Source organism: Mycetomoellerius zeteki, unplaced genomic scaffold, assembly GCF_001594055.1.
Source record: "Mycetomoellerius zeteki isolate Tzet28-1 unplaced genomic scaffold, Tzet1.0 scaffold31, whole genome shotgun sequence".
NCBI lineage: Eukaryota > Metazoa > Arthropoda > Insecta > Hymenoptera > Formicidae > Mycetomoellerius > Mycetomoellerius zeteki.
Window position 1 is genome coordinate 2102594 of NW_017257294.1, and position 21403 is coordinate 2123996.

At 39.2% G+C, this 21403-nt stretch overlaps 1 protein-coding gene across 10 annotated transcripts in view; it reads left to right on the forward strand.

Annotated features, from left to right (window-relative positions):
* Nucleotides 1–993: 993 nt before the first annotated feature.
* The window catches only part of Eph (Eph receptor tyrosine kinase), a 97582-nt gene continuing 77172 nt past the window's right edge, over nt 994–21403 (forward strand). For all 10 annotated transcript variants that reach the window (XM_018451254.1, XM_018451259.1, XM_018451260.1 and 7 more), the window contains exon 1: nt 994–1065. The gene's annotated coding sequence lies outside the window, so the exon portion shown is untranslated. The remainder of the gene's footprint in view (nt 1066–21403) is intronic.

Genomic DNA, 21403 nt, shown 5'->3' on the forward strand with positions numbered 1-21403 from the left:
GGCGCTAGTGTAAGACGGCCGAATAGCGGTACGCGGCGAAACCAGCCGGGCAACCTCCACCGCTGCCGCTCGGCGCTCAGTTCGTGTCCTCTCGCAGCGCACGACGGTTGCGGTCGCGTCTACGTCGTCCTGTTTTGCGTCTCTCGCGGAACAGAAACTGAACAAAAAAAGAAAAAAAACACACACCAGAAGAAAGAAAGCGGGGATAGGAAAGACCGAAGAACAGACTGTGACCGCGTGAGAATGGAAATTGCGTAGTGCGACTCCGATAAACAAACATCCGTACGGTAGATGTAACGTAGTACAGTTTCTGTTTTTCTTTTTCGTCGGAGTATAAGAAACGCGAAGGTGTCCCGTATATACGTCGCGCCGGGGTTCACTCGGCAGTGAAAAAAAAAAAAAAAATAGTCTGCAGTGTGAAAGTGGTGATAATCCAGTGCGCGTCGAACGTAGGTGGTATTCGGTCGTGCGGCGTGGACTATCCGGGTGAATCGTTCGTAGGGTGATCGTATACGTAGTATACGGCGCAGCGATTCGCGACTCGCGTCGGTGCACGGAGTGGCGTGTAAGGGAGAGAGCGAGAGGGGCGAGAGAAAGAGAGGTGGCGAGCGTGAGAGGGCGAGAGACAGCGCGAGAGAGGAGCGCGTACTCGCTCTCCCTCCCCGTCGCGTCTCCGCGCGCGCGGTGCACCGCGCCGTCCGTCCACCTTTCGCGTTGCCGCGGAGTGCACGGGATAAAATGGCGCTTGCTTTCGTCCGTGCACCTCTATCGACCGTGACGAACTGTTCGGCGGAATCGCGTCGGCACCGTTCGCCGCGGCCCTTCTGAGGGAGCCTAAAACGACACGTCCCTCGTGCCGACCGTCGTCGTTCCCCGTCGTCGCGTAAGCCGATCGTCGACGTCGTCGTCGTGACCGTCGTGTGCCCCTTTCTTCGATCCTCGCTCCGTCGCCGGGGTACCGTGTGTTGTATGTGCAAGTGTTGAGGAGCAACGGGGAGTTCTTCGCGATCGCGACGATTTCGGAGCGGCCGTTTCGGAGCTGAGCGATTCCGGAGTGAGCTCTAGGTGAGTCCAAGTCGGTATCATTCTGCGACTCGCGTCTCGTAACGCTGACGATGCCCCGGAGGCGTAAAGTCCTAGGCTGCGTTCAGATATTTCTTTTTATCCAGGTATCACTTTATCCTTCTCAAGTAGAACACAGAAGCCATAATAATATCATAAGGATATCATCGTGACCTTATTTGTCACTTTACGAGTTTATTTTTAAGTATCAAATAACATGATGTCCTATATGATATCGTTATGACTTAATTATGACTCTGTGTTCTACCTGAGTCTCAAGGAACACACAAAAGTCAAAAGAAAATCGAAATGCCTTTATTTTGATTCTTAGCATCAATAAATAATTAAATTTGGTAACCAAAAATCATTATTTTCGCGTCAAAATAGACTCATTTTGACTTTCTCTGGCTTGAAGTGTGAAGGGTCCCTTGAGGTGTTTAACATTTAGTGAACAACAAAGATAAAATACCTGGGTGCAGCCAGGTGAAGTTTCTGAACGCAAATGATCTTAACGGAAGGATTGTGCGTTTTAACGCGATTCATTTTTCATGGCAAGAGTCTCGCTATCGCGAGCCCGTCTCTATGGATCGCGAGTATCAGGAGCTGGTATCGCGATAACCCAGCGTTAATCTGTGACGCCCCGAGGTAGCCTGTAGATATCGCGCGGCCAAGAGATTTCGTAGAACTGCATCATATACGCGACCCGTTACACGAGACCGTGGACGGAACCATGGGACAAATTCCCGCGATACTCCACGGAAACTTCGCGTAACGGCGAGGTATTAACGATCGGTATCACGGTGAAAGGCATTAATTCACCTCTCTCGTTCCTTCGACTTCCAGCGGATTCCGATTCTAACGCCTTTCCTCGCGCTCCCTCGCGCTCATCGTTGCACCACGTTTTATTGTGCAAAATTGAAAAAGATGTCAAACGGTTCGAGAGCACTCTACTCGAGTGATCGAGTAACTGCGTTTAATGAACCCCTTCTTGGATTCCCTTCGAAATTCCTTCCATTTTTTTTTTTTTTTTACGAATTAATCCAATCGAGTTGGTGCGCATTTTTTTAAATCGATGCATCGTCTATTAAATTTTTTTAATTATTACGATACTGTAATTGGTGGTTAACGATATCTGTTATTACGTTTAAAGGTCACGTTTAATCGATCAGTTCGAATTTGTTTATACGTATCGTATTTCTTGGATTGTAAATTGACCATAAAATATGAAAATACTGAAAATATAAAATAATAAAACGATAAATGTAAAAAATAAATAACGAAGGAAACCTGATGATTTTATGATCAGTTTTTTAAAGAGAGAAATATATCCGAGAAGGGAAGCAGTCGATGGCTGTGCAAAGAAATTTCGGGGTAGCGAAGGTCGCCCAGCGACACGCGATACGTCCGCGTGTGTACATAGGTAATATGCGTGTGTGCACAGGCGAGCGCGAGCGTAAAGTTTTCGCACGCGTCCAAACGCGCCGAAGAACGCGCCTTCGGGCCAGCGTGGCGCACAAATACGCGCGGCGTGTAGCACACGGAAAATGACAGGACATGACGTGTTTGAGCTCGACTCTACGCGCAAATATTTTACGCGGGCAAACACTCGCCGCGACGGATCGTACCGTTTCTTCTTACTCCCTCGCGGCCGGCGAGAGGATTTTCTTCCTCGTTCCGTTACGTAATCCATCAAATGTCAAAACGGTTCCTCGCGAGGCCATTCTATCGAGCGGTTTAGGGTTACCGTACGTCCTCGTCTAATTTTTTTGCACGTGGTAGTAAATTTCCCTTTTGTATTTTCTTTGGGATTAGGGTCAACATTATCAGTAATTTTCTTTCACGATCGTTATCGTATATTTTGTATGCTTGGTTGATTGCGATGAGTTGTATATCGTAATAAGGTATAGATCAGAAATATCAAACATGTTATATATAATAAACTAATCAATTTAGATGTTTACTTTCGCACGATTTTAGTAATATATTTTATTATTATATTTGTCGAAACTTCATTTCATGTTATTTAATTTGTCGTCGATGTTTTGAAATCAATCCCAATAATATTTTATAAATGAGATACATGGAAAGAGCGATTTTACTGAATTATCTATAATTTAGCTAAATACAGATCCGAAAATGTAATTTTGTTGGACCGTTAAAATGATTACGTAGGAATCTCAAATATGATGAGCAGTGCTGCAAAAGTATTGACATTTTAGTAATTAGTTTTTCGATTAGTTCTACGTAATTATTTTGATGATCCAACAAAATCATTTTCAGATCTGTATCTTATAGCTAAATTTTTTAATATTTCAGCGAAACCATCCTTTTCGTATATAGTAAAGAACATACTAAATTTTAATAAATATTCGTTTGAATAGTTTTACGTAAATATTTACTAAATATAAACGTATATTTATTTGACAAAAACTATTAACTTGATGTAACTTTATTTTTCCATTGAGTAAATATTTATTTATAAGTAAGTAAATGTTTACTTAGGACTATTCAAAGAAACATGTATTATGATTTAGCAAATTTTTTTTCGTTGTACAAATACGTGTATAATTTAACTTGAACGAAGATAATGCACGCATGTCATTCATATTGACTAAAAACTGTTGACTAAATTCCGATAAATTTACGTAATGGACGCAGAAAACGGTCATAAATACTCGAGAGATCGGTCGACGAGAAATGAATTTCCGTGACGTGATCACATCACGAATATGTCGACGAGCGAACCGATCGTTATCGCTGACAATGAACATATTGCTAGATAGGAAGTGTGATAATTCTTCGGCCGTTGGATAAAAAAAAGGAGTACAATCCTCCGCTTTTCTACCTGTTGTTGGCCAAGCTAGGATCCCATACACGGTGTTTACCTCGAGTTTACGTTTTCAAACGTAACTGAATCGTAGTAACAATGTTTTTTCACATTGACGATCATGCTAAGCGCGATTGGCTTTGGTGAAAACTTGGTGTGAAAACGTCTACCTGAGTCTAAAATTCACGTATGCGAACTACGTGTCCTTTAAAATGCATCGCGAGCACTGTTTTGAAAATCGGAATAATCAATCTTTATGTCGATACAACTGTCTTTCTGAATCTGAATTGTGTTTTAGAAAAGTGTGAGGAAAAGTAGTTTTACAAATATTGAAAGTAACATGATCTTTTTACAAGTTCCTTTATTTCGATTCTTTTTTTGCAATCTCTACAAGCAGCTGACGCTTTTATATGTTCAGATACAACACATGTGTTTCAATGAAACAATTTTTCTGTATTTTTACGCTCATAAAATTTTTGTTCAGCAGAGAAAACACATGTAACGATGGAAAACGTGGAATTATTTAACAGGTCCGCAGCAAAATGTTCTCCTCGTTTTACAAAATAATCCCAACGCTAAGAGGCTAAACAGAGAAAGTATGCCCAGCACGCAAAATAACGACAATCTAGTTTATTAACCATTAACCCGTCTATTAACCATTATACTCGTAACATTTAGCGGCTCGCATGCAAAATCGTGCTCTCTCGCGCGTTAGTAAAACACGACAGTTTCAAAACGGTTTCCACTGTGTTCGCAGGCGTGTTGAAGTAGCGACGGTGGCCTCGTTTCGCGATATAATCATATAATCGATTTGGTAACGACTCCAATCGCCCTTCGATTCACAAGTACATTCAGATCACAAGAAAACAACATTAATAAAACAAAGTGGAAAATGCCATTGCATTTCGTAAGCGCCCAGTGCCTATCAAAAGCAATGTTTCAATCCTTAAATGCTGCACTGAAAAAAAAATATAGTCAATTTTAACAAATATTTAGTTCAATACAGTCAACTAAATATTTATTAAATATAAAGATATATTTATTTGATACGAGAAACATTAATTTGATTTAACAATCATTCTTTTTACTGAACAAATACTTATTTACTGTAAGTAAATGTTTAGTTGGCAGTATTGAACTAAATATTTATTAAAATTGACTATATTTTTTTCAGTGTGTCATTGTTTTCTTATTCCTATATAAGGTCTGTTTTCTTTTTAGCTAAAGTTCTTGCACGTTGGAGAGAAAAAGAGAAAAGATGAATCGTACATGAAATTCAGCTAAAAAGAACAGAGGCCTATAGTATCTGATTATACAATTTTATATATTTTATATATATTAAAATTTTTGTCTTTTAAACATAGAGATACTCACATTATATCTTGTTATATCTAAACTAACGCAAATAAACTTCATATTATATGTAATCTGATAAATTAAAGTAAAACAGAATTTCCAGGAATGTATATAATGTCTTTAAAGCTATATCCATGTGGTAGTATAATTATACAAAAGGTATATTCAACGACTTTAAACCCCAAGGCGCATCAGAGGGTTAATCGCGCGTGCACGTAGAATATAGACACCCGCAGCGACTTACCCCCGTGTTCCTCGTTTTCCCTCGTATTTACGGCGACGTGACTCCAGAGCTTACGCAATTTCATAAATGAATCGACCCGCTTCCGTCATTAGGGCGTAATTCCATTTTCGGCGTCTCTCTCCTTTTTCAGCTCGCCACGATTAGCCTCAATTCGTCGTATAACGTATATAAAAGCCGCTAATTTGTCCCGTATCTTCTTTCGTCTCGCTCCAGACGCGTTTACAGGCGCAACTACTTGCTGTCTTTCACATGTCGGACATGGCAAGAGAAAGAGAGAGAGAGAGAGAGAGAGAGAGGGAAAAGATCGCCGGCAACGTGAGAACGAATCCTCGGATGTTTGTCTCCGTGCTCGTGGCGCTATCCGGTCGTGGAGATCTTGTCCGATAATCGCCGGCGAACCGTTAGACGAAAACGATCGCGAGCCCCCCGCTGAGATATCGCGTTGCCCTCCCCCCATTCCACATCTCCCCCTCTTCACTCGCTCTTCATCTCGCTTTGCGTATGTACGTACTTACGTATGCTCCCAGGGGCGAATCTGCGTGGAAATTAATGAAACTTAAGCTTCAGCCGTCAAGAGACCCCATAAGGCATCTTCGGAGCACTTGTAACCCGAGGCGAAACGTTATCCGAAATATTATCCCCTCATTTTACTTTAATGGAAAGAATTAACGGTATAATTTAAGATTAGTATAAATAATTGTTATCAGTCTTCTGTCTATCCGTTTTCTTCTATTCTATCACTGTTAATCTATAGCGTCAAATTTAACCTAACGTGAGTCGCCACTGTTTCTACTCAATCATATCGTTATTTTAGACTAAAACAATGGCTGTAGTTAATACTATACAGTGTCAATTTGACACGATATAGTGTCAAATTTAACATGTAATATTTAGTAGGAGCAGTGGCGACTCACGTTAGGTTAAATTTGACACTATAGATTTAACAGTGATATCTATCTCGAAATCACGCGTTATGTGAAGAAAGGGGATACACATTGTCTTTAATATTATAAAGCTGTTCGCGTTGCTTATACTTTTTATACTCAGCATCTTCTTTTTATTTTGCTCCAACATACATACATACATACCTTATTTTGAAAAAATTTTAAGGGATTTGAAGCAACGCGAACGGACCTTATTTTGCGTCCGCTCCAAAAATGATTAGTCCCGAGGCCTCGAAGAGTTCTCATACTTTACTGCGCACTTCTAAGAGGCAATCTCATCGGCATGGCGAAGATCGGAGCAATTAATTATGATTACTGGTATTATTAGAGACGCGTACTGGCGTGTCTATCTATCGACGCGTGTCTGCATGTGCGTGTGCGTGCGTGCGTGCGTGCGTGCGTTCTCACTGACTTGGCCCGCTCGTTGAATATGTACTCGCTCTCGCACACGCTCGGGCACACTCGCCGCTGGTGTAATTGCATCGTGAAAGTGTTACAAAGCGATTCCCGTCGGCCCTGTGAAAACGCGTGGCGTTGCGTCGCCTCGCGTCGACTTCGCGTCGTCGCGTCGCTCGATCGAGCGCTGCACCGCCGCTGTAGACGTAGTGAAAGTAGTGCAACCACCTGGCTCGTCCTTTGAAAACCTGCAACCCGTACGTGCATACCTTCGGCATGCACGCGCCAATCTAGTCCCGCGAGTTAGCGTCGAACATCTTACGAACATGTTGAGAGGAAAAAGGTTGTCTTTTCGATGAAAAGCTTGATCAAAAAATAGGTACAGCTGATCGTCTTTAAATCTATTCTCATCGATAATCCATCTAAAACTAAAAATTTAAGCTAAAAATGACAGTGTTTTATTATAATATACTTTTATTTATTTATTCTACGAATATATCATTGAGACATTATTACGCATCGCTGTATACAATAACCTTTTGTCGCTTTTTGTATCATCTATTTTGATTTTCTCCTTTTTCATATTTAAGTCTCTAAAAGGGTCAAATAAATCCATGAAATAACAGTTCTTTTTCGAAAATCCCAAAACAATCCGGGATTATACGGGGCATTAAGGAAGTTCCACAAAATCTTGAAATGCGTCGTCATGGACAAGCCGGTCGATTATAATCTCGTTTTACATGTCCGACCACGCCGACAGGTCCTGCTGCAACCGCGTAATCTCGCTCGCTCATCTGGGATCTAGGGTTACCTGGTGGTCGTCGCCGACGACCGACGAGTGCACGTACTTGGAGCGCATTGTGTACGCGTGCATCTCGGGGGATATTACTACATTCGCGAGCTTCCATTTCGACTGGACGCGGAAAATACTTACGAGGCGAGATAGAATCTCTGAGATCGTCGCGTCATATCGCGTTGCGTTGCGTCGCTTCCGACGAGCGTGCCCGTGAAAATTCAATTTTCCGAGTCAGCCCCTCGACTGACCAGGTTATTTATATTTATGAAGATCTTATTCTCCATTTCTTTCAATAATATATTATTGCTTGCGAAAAATTATTACGTTTCTAATGGGGAATATTTATAATTGCGGTATTTTAACAGTTTTTGTTCGAAAAATGTGTCTCTAATTTTGATCGGATCTTTAAACATTCTTGGAAATACTTTTCATTTGTTATTATATTTAGATAAATAGCAATAATGCTATTTTTGCACCGAATTGCTTGTGTAAGTTAAAACAATAGTTTTCTTTTTCTTTCGTGTGTGCGTATGTGTGTGTGTGTGTGTGTGATTGCAATTTCTGAAAAATTCTTAAAAAATTATGATTTCTTTCCGTCGAAAACGCAATGTGTTATATTCACAAAAAGATAATTTTATTCAAGTATTTAAAAATTGAGCTACATACAGATTTGAAAACAATTTTGTCGGACCGACAGATCAAAATAATTATATACGATGCTCAAACTGGTTGCTAGAAATGTCAAAGCTTCTTGCAGTATTGTTCATCATGTTTGAAATTCTTACGTAATTATTTTAATGGTCCATCAAAATTTATCCATTATTTTCAGATCTGTATCTGGCTAAATTTTTCCATACTTCAGCAAAATCGTTCTTTTCGTATTCCTTACGAAAAAAAAGAAATTATCGAGCATAGTTACAATTTAATATGTGCAAGCATTATCTGTGCACGTCCGTACATTTGTTACAGTCATCAGATACCACTCGAACGATTAATTACACCCCTGATACGTTGCTAATCCCCGTCGTTTAAAATTGTACGTCACGGCCGCTCACGGTGATCTCAGTGCGCGTTGAAGATCGTTAGATCTTTGTAAATGATTGATACCGGGGATTTCTTCACGGCCGTTTAAACGAGACGAATAGAAACGTCACCTTATCTGCTTACGAGACATTCAATGTGTTTCCGAGATGTAGCCACGTCTTCGTTCTTTAGCCTACAAATTACGTGCGATACGAGATTCCCGTATGGCTACTGGAATTTTTAATGGACCCTCAGCTATTTGCATACTTCCATGACATCTGCCACAGATTGACTTACTGCCTCGTATCGAGCGACACGTTCGCTTACACAAGCGACGGTGGAATTGATAATTATCCCGCTGGAATTAATAAATCCCGTTAGAAAGACCAACGGGGGATTTTCATTCCCACCTAAGTATAAAGCAAAAGTATTTGTCGTGATCACGCTCAAAGATTAACGCGATTATCTCGATACACCCGACGGCATTTAAGCGCATGATTTTTCTTAATGTTCGCTTTCGATATCAAATTTCTCTTACAAAACACCCGGTGTGCGTTCCCGTCGTGCGCATACATCGTTAACGATCCGACGACTCTAAAGAAAAAGAAGAGTCAGTTAAAAGAGAAAGAACGAACCGGGCCGTTACGTAATTTTGATTTATTCGCGAGTTTTACTCGCAGAGTTATGACCATCGAAAGAGAGAGACGTTAATTTTTCGGCTTTTATATAGCGTGTCGAAATACTCACGGGGCGTGAGTTACAGTCATATTCATTCGTGCGTTCGTTGGACCACGATCTTTTAGACGTTGAAAATCGTTCGAGTCGGCGGTGCAACGACGGCCATTGATTCCACAGGGATATCGAACAACGATCAGGAGCCTAGTCGATAGCACCTGTGTGATACAGTAATAATAATTGCGACAGTATAAATCGCGCTGGGTTGCGAAACTCCGTGGATATCGCGACACCGAACACCACGGGGTGAAAGGTTTCCCCACCTAGATATCCGTAAGAAGCTTATCACGTGATCACGTCCCCACGTATATATCTACATATAAATACAGTCATTTCCAAAAAAATCGTTTGCTACACTGAAAAAAAATTTACTGTATTTTAATTAATATTTTTTCGAATATTTATAAGTAAACATTTTTACTTGTAGCAAACAAATATTTACACAATGAAAAAATGATATAATAATTAAATCAAATTAATGTCTCATTCTTGTCTCAAATAAATATATGTTAACTTTCAGTAAATGTGTACTTACTAATATTCAAAGAAATATTTAAGATGTAGTAAATTTTTCTTCAGTGTACGTTGATATAAAATACTTGTCCACTACACGTTTCTGTTTTATATTATTTACAATTTATTACTATTTTTGTAATTGTCATAAGCTTCGAAACAGCATCATACAGATGCCTCACCTTTTGAGGTGCATTTTTTTCTATTACTGTACATTATTTTATACTTGTACAGTTATTTATACTTCTCTTGTTAATTTTGCACTTCAATAAAGAGATAATGATTATTATTATTGTTATGTAACGTAATTCGCTCGAATGCAAAGTCGACAGTGAAATTATTAGGAATTCACGGATGGTTTATCAATGATGACCGATTTAATTAAAACGTTCGAGCGTACCTTTTACGATCGCCGATATTCGTGCCCGTCGATATTAATTTGCGAAATCGGCCGCGAGACAAATGCTTTCGTCGACCTAATTGTTCGATGCTCAAGCGCTTTATAAGCGGATTCTCGCGTGGCCAGCTCGCATTTACATACATTACGGCACGTACAACGACGTCGTGGACGATGGATACGAATGTATACGTCGGTAAACGTTATCTTCGATTTTTCGATAGACCGCCTCCTGTCTCCTTATTCATCGTACTTTCTCTCGCACCGATCATCGCCAGCACCGGAGGATAAAGCGATCGTTATCGTCTTTGCGAAAGAATCATTCGTCACCCCAGCCAAGTGTGAGCAAGATCGACGGGAGGGAGAAACGGTGTTCTTCTTTTCGCTCATGAATTTCTCGCGAGGGTAAACGCGGCTTCATTGTGTCCACGTGGCCGACCGCTCTAACTTTCTGCTTTAACGATCGACACGCGCATCCCTTCAATAATGATTACTGTGATCAAAAGCATTGTGAAGAGACGCATTTACGCCTAGAATAGACAATCGCAAGTTGTCAGTAAGTTTCAGCGGGATATTTTTTAATTTTATTCGGTCAGGATATTTTATAAATAAATATAATTGTGTTCATGATGTAAAAAGACCAAATGAACCAATTTCAGGGATTTCAGGGAATTTCAGAAATTGGTTGTTGCATGGAAAGAACAATTTTGCTGAAGAATCTAAAAATTTAGCTAGATACAGATCTGAAAATAATTTTGTAGGAATCTTAAGCATGATGAGCAATGCTACAAAATGTTTTGATATTCTAGTAACCAATCTTGTTGTCCTACCTAATTATTTTGACAGTCCAGTAAAATTATTTTCAGATTTGTATCCAGCTAAATTTTTAGACTCTTCAGCAAAATTGCTCTTTCCGTGTAGGAATTTTATAAGCCGATATAAAGCTGTTATAACAAATTTATCACTAATTAAAAGTTTGTCTCAAATTTTATTCAGCTATGATTATGCGAAACACCTGATTTTACGTCATGATCTGTCTTATTTTTTTTAAAGAGGACAGAAAAAACGGAATTAAATTAATTAAGAAGGTAATAAAAGTAAATTTAGGATATCTAGATAAATTAAGTAATAAATTAAGAATCAAACTTATCTTTCTCTTAAATGAGAGCTGAAAAATAACAATCTCGCGATAAATTCGGCGAAAAAATATTCGACTCTCGTCTCTCGTCGAAACGAAGATCCGATCGCCGATTCAGGGAGGGCCTTGCGTTGCATTATTATTCGATAGCGGTTCTAGAGGGGGAGAGCTCTTTTGGTTGGTAGGTGAAGAATAAATTTCGCACTGTCACTGGAGGAGATAAATGTGGCAGCCGTCGCGACGAATGGAGAAGTCTGGCTCCGATTATCGATATCGTTCGCGGCCCTTCGCACCACGCGTAATGGTGCGATTCTTTTTTACATTTTAATCTTCTGGCATCATGTCGATGGATGGAATTTCGGGAATAGCCGTAAATTCACGAACAACAATAAATCTTTGGAGGAAGACTTACTTTAATTTTAAAATTCACTTGTCTTTGAAATACATTATTAAAGTCCCATATTTTTTATTAGAAGTATCGATATCAATTATGTAGGTTTTGTGTTTGATAAAAGTAAAAAATCGTTATCAAAAATAGAGACCCTATAACATAGTCTGACTACGAGCAGTTTTGTCGTAACAAAAATGAGAAAGAAGGAAGGGTATATTTACTGTTTCTTTTTATATATGTGCTATCTCATTCCAATTTACTGAAGTTAACAAACAGGACGGGCCAATCAAAAGTTTGTAATCTCGTGACCAGATTCTGTTATAGGGACTCTATATGAAGGATCATGTTTTTCCTATTACAACCAAATTGTAATAGGATATGATACGACTTATTAATGATGAAAGAATGAAGGCCGGAAGAATCATATTTTTTGAAAAAACCGGCGCCAACGAGAATACCCTGCACGACAAATTACCGGCGATAATTACCAGGATTTTGTTCGTCGGGGATGATGGATCTAGGTTTATTTTCTTGTTGACGGCTCGCCGTTGAATGGAAGAGTTTCGCCTCCTTCGTCCGTTCGCTGCTCGAGTTTCATGGGAATCTGGCCAATGGTCGTGGCACTCTGTACGAACCTTTCTTGCGCGCGTCTTGTGTCGTGCATATGGTCGTGGTTTTTTTTTCTTTTTACCCTTACCGGCGACGGGCCATTTTTTGGGAAGTGGGCGTACCTCTTTCCGGTTTTCGGTCCATTGTGTTCCGTCTTGCCTGCTTCGCTTCGCCCGCTCGCCGAGAATGCGCCGACGTTGCACTCGCGCGAGCCGCGTGCAGGCACAGGACCGGATTATCCCTACCTGTTCCTGCCGCGCACGCAACGTATACAGATGCCTGCGCCTGCCGTGGTACGCGGCGTTTTCTATACGTCGTGTACGGGAGAGGTATTTTCGCGTTGGAACACACGCGGCAACTCGTTTCGCTTAATACCGCCGCGGCATGGCGATGATTAAACTCGGAAAGTCGAATCCACTCTCTCACAAAATATATTTGTATCTAATATTGAAAAAGAATATAAAGTCAGTTTCACTGTTTTCGTATATCACTTCTCAAATATAAAAAATTACCGCAGGATTTAAATACTTAGATCGATTCTACAAAGTAAGGCTCGAATGAATTAAATCAAATATATACATAGGTCGTCTGAAAAGTTTTGAGCCTCAACATGAAAATGGCATTACTCGTCAAAACAATTTTGGTACTATAATCGTACATACTTTGAAAGATACCTGCGAAAATTGTAGCTACTTCCGGCGCTTAGTTGTTGTTTGACAGTCATTTGTGCCAGTCAATGTTAATGTTTTTATAAAAATGGAAAAAATCGAATATCAGCAGTCGCCATGATAAAAATTCACGAATTGCGGTTCGAATTAATTGACCATCCACCGTATTCACCAGATCTGGCCCCCAGCGACTTTTTTCTGTTTCCTAGACTCAAAGTTTGGTTCGGAGGACAGAAATTTTCATCGAACGAGGTCATCGCATCTGTAGACGCCTATTTTGTAAAGCAAGACGCTCAGTATTATTTGAATGGATTAAAGGGGTGGGAGCATCGCTGGAAAAAATGTATCGACTTAAAAGGAGATTATGTGAAAAAATAAAATTGAATTTGACCGAAAAATTACTTGTTTCTATGTTAGGCTCAAAACTTTTCAGACGACCCTCGTATAATGTTAATGCCAATAAAGAGCCGATATTGGTTGTGTATATTGATGAAAATTTGAATTTAATAATGTATCGAAGATGACCCAAAATTGAAATGTTTATGACTATTGTTATAATTATTGTTTCATTAATTACCACCACATTTATCGTACTTAGAATTTAATAAATTCATATATTATGTATATACACATATTATGTACATCCAGTGTCGGCTCTTTATTGGTATTAATATTATATATTTGATTTAAATATTTTCCCACCCGTGTGAAGTTAGCTTCCCAACTTTACAAAACATTATCTTTCTATCTATAGCTCATTCGATTGTTCATTCGAACTTTCGTTTGCACACTTCCGATAAAAAGATTATTTAAATAATTTTAGGGGAGTTGTCAACTTTACCCTAGTCCCTCAACTACGAGTAAATTAGATCGAAATAGTCTCAATAGATCAATAGTCAGATAGATTTTCGTTTGTACATTTCGAAACAAGTTTTACTTTTTTCCAATAGCATTCTTGCGATCTTAATCCTTTTATTAACAAGTTATATATATCGTACAGAAAAATTTTAGACTTATTTATCAAACAATTAATCAAACAATTATTTAAACGTTTACTAGATTATTACAATACGTTTTGTTGAAAAAATGCGAAACAATTAATTTCTTCACACGAACTCAAATACCAATCTCACCGTTTCGACGTTACCAACTTATCAACCTATTAATCGCGATCACAAGCGCGTGACATTAGGCCTGAGCCGTCATAAATCATGTATCTACCTTGGCATCTTTACGCCGAACCTAGGCTTCCGGGCTTAAAGTTTTATCGCGCGAGTGCGCACGTTCGAGCGATCGCGCTCCGCTTTCTGAATTTTCCAATAAAAAGATCGCCGTGAGTATATAACGCTCGAGCACAGCCGTTGAACCGGAAAGATTTAAACGGCCACCTATTTATGCCATCTATGGTTAATAGTAGCGCGCTGCCAATAGCCAACCGGCCTAACTGTTCAGTGGCAAATAGATATTGAAGAATGACGACAGCACGCCGCATTTTGATGAAGGATTCCGCGCGAGAGGGACGTGGCCACACGAGATGGTAGAAACCGTTAGAACTAGTGCTTTTCTCCTCCTCCTCTTCCTCCTCTTGGCCTTCTGCTCGCGCGCGGATGGTTATCTCGTCGAGAGGATCAAAAGATTCGGGTCGAGGTTAATCTCTACCTCCTCGTCGTCCGACAGGCACCTGCGATTAATTTCGTACCTTTTCTTCCAGTTCCTCGATATTTTTCTCCCTGTCTTTCCTTCTCGCCTCCTCCTCCTCCTCCTCCTCTTCCTCCTTCTCTCTTTGCCTCCCTCCTGGACACGCGATTTTCGAGAAAAAGGACGAGAAACGCGATAGTCGAGGACGACGAGGCTCCAATTTACCTCGACTCATCTTAATACCCTGCAATTTCGCGCGTAAATATTTACCATAAGAATATCCGCTCGAGCAGGATTCGTAACGGCGCGGCGGGGCATTTTTTTCACGTGAGATCGCGCGCGATTATTTTCGCTATCGATGAAGAAGAGCATCCCGTTCTCCCGTTGTTCGTCGTACGCACGGATGAGTCTTACTCTCGTCGCTTCCTCTTCCGCGATCTATATACCGCGGAATATAAAGCCTCTTTGCTCTGTAAGCTCCGGCGAATGTGTAAATTTACGGATCAAACGGCACGTTAATCGATCCTTACGACATCGGAGCCCCGAGTTCGCTGCGCGTATGTTTGTTCGGGATCTTTATTCGCCTGCTAGCTCCTAGTTGCACCGTCTATCGAGATGAAAGGAGTCTGTAGAAGGATCCAAAGGCTTCTGATGCCCCGTCTTCGCTTCTCCTTTTTTTAGAATCATCGCGCACGTTTAATGTGTAACGTGTGTCAGTTTCCTCTCTCTCTATCTCTCTTTCTTTCCTTATCCCTGGACCTTGCGAGTCTTCACTGCCTCAGGAGAATCCTTGGCTAAATATTTGATGTGCGAGAGCGCGCAGCTGCGACGGGATTCCGAAACGCCGAACAAACGACTGGGGATCGGCAAAGATACCGTTCATTATGAAATTCCACCTGGTAATCAGAGGAAAGAGAGAGAGGCTCCTTCCTTTACCAGCGCAATGGATCGAACTCCTTTTACAAAATTGTTTACAATAATACTATTCCTGCTTGATTTTAGCAACATTATTTTATTAGGTACGTTAGAAAATTTAGCAAAAATTTGACGATTTTTTTCCAAGATAGACGTTAACATTTTTAAAAGCTTTTTTTTATTTAATTTTGACTTTAATTTTTTGTCTATGATTAGTCGAGAGATATTTCGTCGCTCTATTAGAAGATGAATTATTCATTTAAAAGAGATTTATATGATCACGTGAAGCTGAAAAAAAGTATCGGAGTTGAAATAAATAGTCTGCGATCGATATACACTTGAAAAGAGAGTCGTGGCGGGAATATTTTTGGAGAAGAATATCGAGTGATTTTGCCGAAATTTCACGCTGTTTAACCAATCGCCATAGTTCGTCACCTGCCCAGTGACCGATGGCATGTGAGAAAGCATCGTTTAACGCATAAACTCGGCAAAGCGGATAGTTTTCCTTTGTCAATAGGACGCGCGTGCACTGTCCGGAAATATCGACGTCGCTCTGTGTGTGTGTGTGTGTGTGTGTACGCGTATCGCATCTGAGGCCTTTATACCTCGACGTGGGACACCTGGGGTTTCTCTCTCTTTCGGAGACGACACTACCGATTCGACACCTCTCCGTATTGAAAGCCGTTGTCCATCCGTTCGTGTAAAAGCCGATCGGAAATAAAGAGAGGGCGGGTCAATTTGTCCGCACGATTTGGAGAGCTCATGGGGTGAATCGCGCCATGTAACGTTCTCCTGCTGAGAACAAATATATAACGCCGTTATATTGGAGCTTCAGTTAACACGAAATATATGGATTATCGATCGTGTGCGATTTTAACCATCCCAATGTGTTCTCTCCCGATTCTTTTGTTATTCTAAACGCTGTCGTATTCACTCTTTATAAGATATGCTTTATATTTTATATTCAATAAACATTTCTAGATAAACACCAAAGAATTTTTTCTTAAAATTTACCCTGAAGATATGATAGTCGTGGGACAATATTGTATTTCGAAGAATTTTATGTAAATCTCTCATTCATTGATAACACTACAGTAAAATATAAATTAAGTTTGATTAATTTTACTGAAGTGCATGCACTGAAAAAAAAGATTGACTGCTGCAGCAAATTAGATGGTAAAATATGGCATAGCATTTTTAATTGGCTGCAGCAGCCAATTTTTGGTTGCGTTAGCCTATCCGCAATGTCAGTATAAAGAGAAAATTTTCCGTGTAAGTTATGAATGAGGATTAGATTTAAAAAATAAAGTATTATATATATAATACTCTTTAAATAATACAATATATTTATATTAATATTTTTTTTACGTTTAAAATAAATTTATTTCAATATTCTTTATATTAATAGTCTCTATTAAAAGAATTTAGTACACAATAGATTCGTCGATATTATAGAAATAAAGTGAGATCGCACATAAATTATAGTGCAAGCATTCTTAATTAGAATTCATCAGAGATAGATTTATCATTATCTTTATCCCTTCAAACAATGGTTTAAGAACGACTCTCGGAGCAACGTTGGAAGTCAGGTGATATGGTATTGGAGATAAATAGATTGATATCTCATCGCCACGAGTTTTCTCAGAAACTGTGACTCAACTTTTTGTATCGCGCATCGTGGTATTATTAATATTGAAACCTAACCGATATTACAGAGTGGCCAGATTCTTATCGTGTTATTATCATTATTAATATTGCGAAAGATAAAAGGTGGGAGAAAGAGAGGAAAATAGTTCGTGAAAAGAAATTCGTTTAGATCGACCTCGGTATTACGCGTGCTCTCGTCTTTTTGATTTTATCTGCTTGCGCAATGCAAAAGTAGGTTAAGTCAATGTCCGAAGGGATTTAAAAAGCGTATTTACTGAATTTTGCTTCGACCAACGTATTGTATAGACGCTTCTTTGCTCTTTATTCCTTTCTTTCTTCCTTTTTTCTACAGCGTCTGATAAATCCGTACGGACTTCCGATGAACGATAGTGGCGTTCATCGACAGGCGGTTCTCATAAAAGGTTAATGATACAGATCTCGCAGGTCAAAGAAGGATGAAAGAAAATATATAACGAATTTATGTGCGAGAGAGAATCGTACATTCCAGCACTATTTAAGTATGCACGTGCTTTCGTTATCTTATCGTAATAACGGTACCCGCATCCCTCTCCTATTTGTTTAATATAATTATTGCGTGATTGAAGTTTCGCATCGAAGAAATCTCGACGCTTCGTTAAATGTGATTTATGAATGCCGTTATCATCGTGTCACGATTTACGCGTAGGCGTATAAAAGCGCATTCGTGCCGAGAAGTCTGCGACTGCACGAGAAGATTTTCCTCAAAAAAAGAATTATCTGTCGGTGATTTATTTATCATGAATAATTCGATCTGATATTTATAGCGAGTCAATTATTCGCAATTCCATTTGCTCGCGTCGATCGAGCGCGTCGACAATATACAGGGTGTCCCGTAAAGATCCGAATAACGCTTAAGGGGAGATTCCTGAGATTATTTTGAGACGAAAATCTTAATACGAAAATGTCGAGGCTACAATAATTTTTTGAATTATAAACTAACTTTAAATGCTTATAAGTAAAAGACCATTTTACTTTTATAGCCTCTATTATTATTTCTGGATTCTTTTGAATATTCTAAGATGAAAATCCTAATACGAAAATATCGAGGCTATGATAGTTTTCGAATTACACACTATCTTTAACCAATTATAATTCAAAAGTTATTATAGCCTCAACATTTTGATATTAGAATTTTCGTCTCAAAATGATTTAACGAATCTCCCCTTAAGCGTTGTTCGGATCTTTTTGGAACACCCTGTATATAAGAACCTTACAGCCGTACAAGCAGTTATTACCTTCGAATTATTCATTATAAATAAGGGGATTAAAATCTGTTGGAGATTGAATTTTTTGGAATCACTCGCATTTGCATATGTGAGTCTTATATTTTTGTAAGTGAAAATAGAACGATTTATACTATAATAGCTGCTAATATTTCAACCTAATATCTATTTTTGCGAGCTATTTCATATTTTCAATCAATGTCTATCTAAATATTATCAATCAATTTTTTTTTAATCTTCAATCTTTATGATTTACTAAGTTACAAATATATCGCAAAAATCGCTTAAAATTATCAGAAGTATTCCTTGTAATAGAGAGTTTAAAATGATACGAATAATATAAAATAATTGATGTTATTGAAATAATTTTAACAATGTGATAATATCATTACACGTGCTCATTTATTATCAGAAGGGGATCTCTATCTAATGCGTTACGAAATCAGTGTACAAATCCTTAATTAGCGGTTTTACTCGTCGATTAGTTTCGACAGACGGAGATCCTTTGTACGTGTCGACAAAGTGAAACGCTTAATCGGCATCCGAGTGGATCCTCTCGAAAATTGAGAAATCAGGAACGTGCGTACGAGAAGAGTGTGCGCACACTGTATGCGTGTTTCCTCCCTTTTCCCTTGTCCTCCTCTCTTCTTGATGTCCGTCTGGGCTGGGTTATATACGGAGAACACGTCCACCTTTCCTCCCCTATCGGGCGGCTACATTAGCCTTTGTAGATAGCGTTAAGTGCTCCTGAGTATATCCAGGCCCGCCAATGCCGGCAGATCCAGCTGTCTCGGTATATATCGGTACGTGCGAGCTCGACATCACACGAGCCTGGGTGCCCAGTTCGACGACTACTAGTGGCTCCAAAATCACTTCCTTTTGGATACCGCACGTTACTCAAACACGGTTGACGTCGCACTGAGAGATTCCGCTCGGGAGATCGTTTGCCCAGGAAAAAAGATAATTATTTTAATTTTTACAGAGTGGAAAATCGGCACAAATCATTAACATCAGCGTTTTATTAACCTTCTGAGGACCGGCATGTTTTTGATCTACTTTTTTATTTTAAGGGCTAGAACCTTTTGTCAATATCATGGGATTGAGTGGCGAAAAAGGTGGCGCTACTGTCGAGCCCCTAAAGGGGCCTCCGGTCCTCCACAGGTTAATAATGAAAAGTACATTTATTCTTATAAAATGTGTATCATAATAAATTCTTACACTGAGAGAAAAATATACTAAATTTTAATAAATTTTTGTTTAAGTGCCATTGAATATTTAAACGTATATTTATTTGGTACAAGAACCATTAATTTGATTTAAATATTATATTTTTTTAAAAGAAATTGGAAAGAATAAGAGCAATAGGAGTCAGGCGCAGAAGACGTCGCGTCGCGCAAATAAATTTATTTGCGCGACGTCTTCTGCGCCTGACTCCTATTGCCCTTATTCTTTCCAATTTCTTTTGATTTATAAGATTCTTTGTTAGTTTGATTTGTTATACGGATTTATTATATTTTTTATTTAACAAATATTTCCGTAAATAAAAATGTTATATTAGTACTTTTAAATAATTATTTATTAAAATTTAGTACACTTTTTCTCTTAATGTATGAAACACGTATTATTTATATATACATTTGAAAATGAAAAAGTACAGTCTTGATCGTCTACTAATCGTGTAATTGTATACAGTAATGAAGTACCGAATATATGATAGGAATAATAGAGTTTGCGTGGTAGAAATTATCTTGTTTCTTTGTTCGATGAATTTTTAAAAAAAAAACTACATATCTTTCATCGCTAGTGCGATTTTCCTTGAAATCGCACGAATCATCAGAGGACGCACTCGCGCGCGAAATCATTAATTAGCGCTTTCTGGTAGAAATAATGGTGATTACGCTCGTTATAATTCTAGCGAGTACGGGACTTTTTATTTTCGCCTCGATCGGCCTTCTCGCGCGCGAGTCATTAGTATTACTCGTCTCGACGTTAGTGCCCCGATAATACAAGAGTCTCGGCCGCGCGCGAATGTACCAATTATTGAGCTTGAATGAAAAATGGACGAATGGCGCGAGAAAGATAGCAGCCACTCCTTCGAAATTAGAGTATAATATCTGCCATCCAAATGGATCGCGCAACTTTTCTCGTCATTCGTACGAGACGCGACATTTCGGTGGATGAGCGAACCGCTCGTTTTTTTTTCTCACAATCTGTCTGAAAGGATCGAGGTATACATACTCGCCTCGCTTTGAAACGCGCGAACTAATAATTTATTTCTCGCGCTGTGATCCGTAACGAGTAGAAGTTAATAAAACGTAATGACAATGCCGGATACCAAGAGTAAAACGAGATATACGTGTCACGGATCAGACTGTAATCTTGTATGTAAAACAGCTCGCCATTGTATATGGTGTCCCCATAGTTACGAGAGAGTCTACAAACGAGATTTTCTTCCTGCCTGAAGGCAATTCTAACAGCGTCCAGGCGCGATGATGCGCACCGGCGCACCTGATCAACGATCCGCGAGCGATTTTTCATTTTTGCGCAATGATCTTCTCTTGTGAAGCAACCCAGGTATTCCTCGTGCCAATCCAACAAATGAATAATGAGAACATTTGCTAAAAAAAGAAAAAAAAACAGAATCAGTACAAAAAGGAAGAAAATATACGGAATGAACGATTTCGCTGTAGTATCTAAAAATTTAGATAGGGGTGCAGATATGAAAATAATTTTGTTGAATTATCAATATATAATTAAGTATGATGAGCAACACTGCGAAAAATTTTGACATTCATATATAAATCTTGATATGAATATATTCATCAATTAAAAACTATTTATA